Here is a 7175-nt window from a genome sequence, read left to right as displayed (position 1 = left end):
AAAGAGGGCCAAGGTGGCTTTGGGGCGGGGGGAGGGGGGGCGCGCAGAGGGATGTGACAAAGAACAGGAGGGACAGACTAGAGAGAGGAGCAGACTTCTTAAGTCCCTGGATCTAGGACTAAAAGGTCAGGTCTGTTACCCACTGCTGGGTGACGCAGCTCAAGTTTCTTAACCTTTCTGAGCCCTTGGCCTTTTGGCAGTCCCTCAGAACCACAATGAATGTTCCAAGCAATGTACGTACGTACGTATGTATGTATGTATGTATGTATGTAGAACACTGGCCCAAATAACATAAGCTTTCATTTCGAGGGACAGTCCCCAAGAATATGAAGCAGGAGCAAGAAGAAGGACAAGAAACCACGTACTGTGATCCTCTTGCAAATAACAAGCAGGAAGGGATGTCTCATGAATATGCTAGAAATTCATCCGGCCGGTGGTGCAGGGGACTGGAGGTAGGGGGCGCTCTTGAGCTCTTTTGAGCACGGAGCTAGAAGATGCTCCAACAAGCTTCTCGAGCCTTAGACTTCTTTAAAAAAAAAAAAAAATGCAGTCGCTGTGAGGAATACGTAAGTAACCCCATGTGAGAGTTTAGAACATCTGGGAGAACACTCTGAGGGTAAGAGTGCTTGCGGTGTAAGCGTGGGGACCTGAGTTCAAATCCCAGCACCCATGTAAAAACCTAGGGCTTGAGCCTACTATTGGGGCTTGGGGGAGGGGACAGGACAAGAGGATTGCTGGGTCTCCATAGCTCAGAGACTCTCTTTTTTTTTTTTTCAGTCATTAAGACAGAAACTAACAACGGGGCACCTAACACCACCCTCCGCTGGCTTCCAAAGGCATGCTGTCAGGAACACGTATGTGGGCGTGTGTTTCATGCTCACACGTGCATGTAAATAGGCACGTACACGTTGAATCAATAAAATAAAGTGATGTCTGGCACAGACGGCGAGTGAGCTACCTAAACCATCCACTAAGACAGACGCGAGCTCCTAGGCACTCGCCTCTCCCCAAGGTGGTATAAAGACCCTAACCATCCCCTCGGCACATGCTCAGTAGGGTCCTGCGGTGCCCTGCCTAAGTTCCTTCTGGCTCTTTATCTCTGTTCTAAGACAAAGAAAAAGGCCATGTTTAGCCTCCTTTGCAAAGAGGGAAACTGAGGCACAGAGAAGAAAAAACACCTTGACCGGGTCACTCACTGAAACCGCGGTAGGCCGGGACTCAGACCCTGGCGTTCTCAGATGCTGCCTTGGAACTCCTCAGGGCACTGTCCTGTAGAATTCCCACCACTTAGGAGGCCACCCGCTGTGACTAAAGGCCTGCCCCCCCCACTCCTACCCCCACCCCACCCCTGAGAGCTAGTGAGGGACTTGGATGAGCTTGGGACCTGGGTCAGACCTCAGGTCTCCCCACAACAGCGTACTCAGGAAGCACGTTTACTCTGCGGTGTTCCGCAGAGTGTGTCATCTCAGAAGTGACCTTATTTGCTGACTTAATGAGCCATTTTTCAGGTAAGAAGGATGAGGCGCAGCAAGGTTACATAAACCTTGCTAACAGCTCTGGTCTGGAAGCCACAGCGCTTCCTGGATTTCACTTGCTGGGGGCCCAGCATAGTGCTAAGGACTTGACTCGGGACACCCAGGACAGCGGCTTGGGTCAGGTCACACGGGCGGGATCCTTCAGCACCCTCCCTCCCACCCTGAGACCCCTCTTGTCCTTCCATCTCTGTGAACGAACATGTTTATTGATCCTTTTATGCATGTAATGTAAACGGACACTTAGGAACTTAGTGGAGTTAACAGTGCTGAAATATTAACAAGCTTTTTCTCCCTTAATTAGCTGCTCAGAGAATGGCGTTCAAGGACGTGGGAGATGTGGCTTCCTGGGCCGGGCAACAGCAGGGTGACCGCGGTTGATTCTGTGACCCACTTCCGGTGGCCTATGGGCTACCAGACACGGGCCTCTGAGGGAAATGAGCCTTGGCCTAACCTTCCTGTGGCCCAGCTAATTTACACAGCTGCCAGAAGCCTGGTCTCTATGCCCTGCCAGCCAGGGGTGAGCCCGCACACTTTCTGAGAGCCTCAGAGACTAGAGGCACCTCCAGGTTCATGCTGGGAGGACCGATTTGAAACAGTCCCATCTCTCTCCATCTCCCCTAACCTCTGCCCAGTGCGAGCCATCTGCAGAGACACACCTGCAGACTTCTGGCCCCACCCACCCTCTCCCAAGCGGTGGGCACATTCATTGATCTTCATCCTTCCCCTCCTCTCCTATGCTCCCTAGCCTTCCTGCAGTCCACTCTCCTTTGACTTTGCCACTTATGTATCAATTGGTTTTGTAGCATTTCTTGAGCCTCCAGGATGAGCTAGCTCCGCCCTCCGAGCCTCCTGGACAGAGAGCCTCCTGGGTGAGGAGCCTTGGGGCTCTTCAGCTCAGACCACGGTAAAAAATCTACGCCCCACCCCAAAGCCTACTGTGCTGAGCAAAAGCCACGCCCACAGGACAGAAGGACTAGCTCGGTGAGCCAGTGACATGCTTGCCTTGCAAAGCACAGTGACCCCTGCTATCCACACAAAATGCCAGAGTGTACTGGCTGGGTTTTGTGTGTCAACTTGACACAAGCTGGAGTTATCACAGAGAAAGGAGCCTCCCTTGAGGAAAGGAGCCCATGAGATCCAGCTGTAAAGCATTTTCTCAATTAGTGATCAAGCAGGGAAGGCCCGTGGTGGGTGGTGCCATTCCCTGGGCTGGTAGTCCTGGGTTCTATAAGAGAGCAGGCTGAGCAAGGCAGGGGAAGCAAGCCAGTAAGCAGCACCCCTCCATGGCCTCTGTATCAGCTCCCGCCTCCAGGTTCCTGCCCTGTGTGAGTTCCAGTCCTGACTTCCTTTGGCGATGAACAGCAATGTGGAAGTGTAAGCTGAATAAACCCTTTCCTCCCCAACTTGCTTCTTGGTCATGATGTTTTATGCAGGAATAGAAACCCTGACTAAGACACAGAGCATGGTGCTGGTAGTGAGTGCTGAGGGCTGAGGAGTGGGGAGACACAGGCAGGTCTCTAGGGGCTTGCTGGCCAGCCAGCCTTGCCAAATCAGTGGGCTACCACTCTCAAAAAAAAAAAAAAATCAAGGTGGATGGCTCCTGAAGAACAATACTCTAAGTTGACCCTTGACCTCCACATACATGCATCTCACATATATATATGTGCATATATATGTATATATATGTGTGTGTATGCACATATATACATATATGTATATATATGCACACATGTATACATTATACATTCACACATGCACACTAGGTAAATGATAAGAGGCCAATCACATGTCCAGCCAAACTCCCCTTCACCTCTGAGCAAGGCATGGGTCCACATCTAAGGATGAGCCCTCAAATAAGCTGGTTTTATATCACCAACAGATGCACACACTGCCTGTTGGCAGAGCTAGAAGCCTCTGGAAGAGGCGAGTCATCTTATCAACCCATCTCTCTGAAAGCGGTGGCCAGCTTGTCTGTGCCCCAGTGCCTGGGAATGTTCTGCATTTCACCGCATCTGTGCCTCCTTGGAACACATGCAAGCAAGCAGGAGGTGGGCCAGGTGAAGCTGGAAAGTGGGAGGTGGGTCATTCGTCAACTGCCAGTCAGCAGCCATCTGTAAGCTTTAGGTTCCTGTGGGTGCAGAGACACCAGTCCAAGCTTGAGGACAAAGTGCAGTGGTAGCCAGCACAGGGCAATCACCCAGAGAAGAGAAAGCAGGAAGACCCTAACCTCACAGGCAGGAGCCTGCTAGATTGAGGCTGAGTCCTGGGCTGCCTAAGGTGGATCTGAGGGACAGAGCAGAACTTTTGGACTTCACAGTCACATAACCTTGGGCAAGATGGGGAACACTGTTCCTCACACTCCGCCAGGAACAACATCCACTTGAGGATGAGCTCTGGGCACTAAGTGCAGGGATTGGTGCCTGGTAGGCACTCCTTTCTGCTCTATTTCCAGTTGGTAACAGAGCCCAGGGCCCTCCAAGAGCCAGTCCCGAAGTTCCACAAGAGGAGTCAGTAAAAGTGAAGGGGGCTACTTTAGCTGGATACTAAAAACATAGCAGTAAGGGAGGCTGAGCCTGGTCACCAGTGAAAGAACACCCCTTGGTGTTGGGGGACTAAGGCTGTTGCCTAGTGGCCTGGCTCAGGGATTTGGGGCCAGATTCACTGGTTCACTCATTCAACATCCTGACTGGATCCCCATCACCTAGCTCCAGCATGCTCTCCCATTCTCGTGGTTCCCTCAGCCCTGATCTCAGACAGGACCCTAGAGTCCGATTATTATAAGAGTCCAGTTCCCGTTCATTATAACTATACAGATCTTCCCAGGGGAGGTACAGGCTGGGAGGAGACATATATCTGGATGTGGCTTCCTGTGCCAACTGTGACGATTGCTGTGTGACTAGAAGCAAACCATACTACTTTAATCTGGAGCCTCAGTTTTCTGACTATAAAATGGGCTGGCTATAAACAGTGAGTGTGAAACATTTTAGGATGGGATATTCCGGGCACAGCACAGGACACCTGACAGGCACTCTAGAAGGACAGACAGGAGGGGACAGAGTAAACCAGACCCACACTGCAACCTGCCTATTCCAGTGTGGACCCTCACAGCTGCCTGAGTGGCTGCTATCCCTAGAAGCATCGGCCACAGGTCCTGGGGGTCAAGCATCTCCTGTTGTACCACATCCAAATTCCTATCTTAGAAGGCAGAGTCTGGTTCAGGCCCTGACGAGAAGCAAGCAACGCAGTGCTTTGTTGAAGCCAGGGAGCTCTGAAGACTTCTGACCCCCAAGCCCAGGAATGTTGAAGGGCTACAGGAAGCTTCACCGGAGCCCGTGGATCTGATACCCAGCCCCAGGGCACAGGACTCCACTTGAGTTTTTGGAAGGTATCTGAGACTCTGAGCCCTCAGACAAAATGGGACAGCCATAGTCGGGTGAGAATCCTTTCCATTAAATTTACTGGAACTCCGGATTAGGGGGAGGCTCTGTGCCAGCTCTTCACTCTGCTAAACCCCCACAAAAATAACACCAGGCTCACGGCGCCTGTTTGAACGTGACATCTAACGAAGTGCTGTATAAACTATAAAGCCCGGTGCAGATCTAGTCTTGTTATGATCGCTAGGTACTGAGAGGTCCAAACAGGGCCCCAGGATATGAAATTTCAGAAATTAAAAAGCGCAAGAGCATACATCTTTTAAACCGGGTCAGACAAAACACACGAATATCCATGCGCCAATCCAGCTGTCTCAGTGCCGGAAGCTAGACGTTCAGGGAGGAGACCTCTGAAGAAATTATTTCGAATGGAAAAATCACTCGCATGAGGATATTCATGGTGGTGTTACGGAGGAGAAAAGCAAATTGGTACCTGCTCGGGAGCTAGCTGCAGAGAATCCGTGACCCAAGCCTGGCCCATCAATGCAGAGGGTGCTACCTGCCCATTAAAGTGGCAGGGCTGAGGGCTCTGTCAATAGCGTGAGACGTGTGCGGGAGATAAAGTCAGTAGAGAGAGCAGAAGAGACGACTGTTTACAGCTATGTAAAAACGTATCGACAGGTATGGGCAGCGAACTCGAATGAATGGTTAATGTTTGATGGGCACGGGGGGCCGGCTGCTTCCTGCGAAGTTGTTTAAGTGGTTCATAATAACAATAACAACACTGAAAGCAAAATCAATCCTGCAGCTCGGGAGCTGGCAGGGCCCCAACTCTTAGGATGGAAGAAGAAAGAGGAGAGGCAAAGGACTGAGAGGATGAGAGGCTGGAGGTCTCTTTCCCTCGCCTCGGGTTGCTTTGAGTCCCCAGGGGAGCTGCCGCCCTTGGGATGCTCTGAGCCAACTTCAGAGAGGAACCACAACCATCCTTGAAGAACCTTCCCAAGACCGCCCGCATGTGGAGTCATCAGTGTGTTCCTGGAGGCCAGAAGGTCACCCTACTAGCCACCTTGGGCCATGGGAAGGTTCGCTCCAAGGTTACACTAACTCCAAGGTTTGCAATCTTGCACCTCATTAGCCACTGGCCTCTGGAGCCAGCACCCCAACATGAACGGGGCACACTGTCTGATGTCCCCATGACTACCCCAAACTCTCCTCCTGTGTCCTGAACGCAACCGCCCCGGTGACCCTCGCCTGCTCAACCTTCTGGAGCCTCCTGAACGCCCCTATCCCCAGCTCCTGCCTGGATAGTTAAAGCGGCCTCCTGACAGGTCTGCGGGGCCTCCCTCACCACACAGCAGAAGCAGCAAGGACCTTTAACAGCATCCCCTTCTCCTTCACCACCCCTCCCCCGTACCCTCTCCCGTTCCCATCTCACTTATACCTAAAGTCTGGTCAGCAACCAGCTATTCGTGTCTTGCTTCTGGGCTGTAACCAATCACCTGACACGTTACAAGAGGAAGGGCCAATCCCCTGTTACAGAGGTTGGGGGTGGGGTTATTCTGGCTCCGGGTCCTACAGGGTGGTCGGATCACGAGGGCTCGCTGAACCCACAATCAGAACAGAGAGCAGCGCACCCTTTCTCCTTTTCGTTCACTCTGAGTCCCAGCCCCTATGTTAGAGCTGCCTGTCTTCAGGCTGGCTCTTCCCTTCCCAGTCAAACCTTTCTGGAAGGTTCTTCATTGACACCCCCAGAGGTGTATCTCCCAAGTGATTCAACGACAGCAGATAGTGAGGATCAGCCATCACGCCTGCCTTGTCTGACATCTCACATTCTACTGCTCTTCACTTCCTTGAGGCAGGCCAATCCCACTCTTACCTCATAACCCCTGAGGTGCCATCGCTCTGCTTGGTTAAGTATCCTCAACTCTCCAATGCTCTCTCCAGCAGTTCCTTCCAAGAGACCTTCCCAGGGCACCTCACTGAAAGCCACACCCTGACCTCCCAACACACACACTTTCTGGTTGTTGTTTTGTTGTTGTTGTTGTTGTTGTTGTTGTTGTTTTTTAATAAAACTCACTGGGGGCTGGAGAGATGGCTCAGCAGCTAAGGATACTTGATGATCTGCAGAGGACCCCAAGTTTAATTCCCAGCACCCACATCAGGTGGCTCACAATTGCCTGAAGCTCCAGTTCCAGGGGATCTGACGCCCCCTTCTGGCCTCTGTGGATACCTACACTCACATGTGCGCGTGTGTGCACACACACACACA

General features: G+C 51.9%; 1 protein-coding gene and 1 long non-coding RNA gene across 3 annotated transcripts in view; one reads left to right on the top strand and one right to left on the bottom strand.

Moving 5' to 3' along the window:
- Mdga1 (MAM domain containing glycosylphosphatidylinositol anchor 1) overlaps positions 1-7175 on the bottom strand; it is a 62730-nt gene that overhangs the window by 38836 nt on the left and 16719 nt on the right. The window lies entirely within an intron of this gene.
- Positions 355-943, top strand: LOC116074742. Its single transcript, XR_004112261.1, has 2 exons — positions 355-452; positions 778-943. It is a non-coding gene; the product is annotated as an uncharacterized LOC116074742 (long non-coding RNA).

The sequence above is a fragment of the Mastomys coucha genome, unplaced genomic scaffold, assembly GCF_008632895.1.
Source record: "Mastomys coucha isolate ucsf_1 unplaced genomic scaffold, UCSF_Mcou_1 pScaffold3, whole genome shotgun sequence".
In the NCBI taxonomy this organism is placed as follows: Eukaryota; Metazoa; Chordata; class Mammalia; order Rodentia; family Muridae; genus Mastomys; species Mastomys coucha.
Note: the sequence above shows the minus strand (reverse complement) of the source record. Positions and strands in the feature narration are given on the sequence as shown.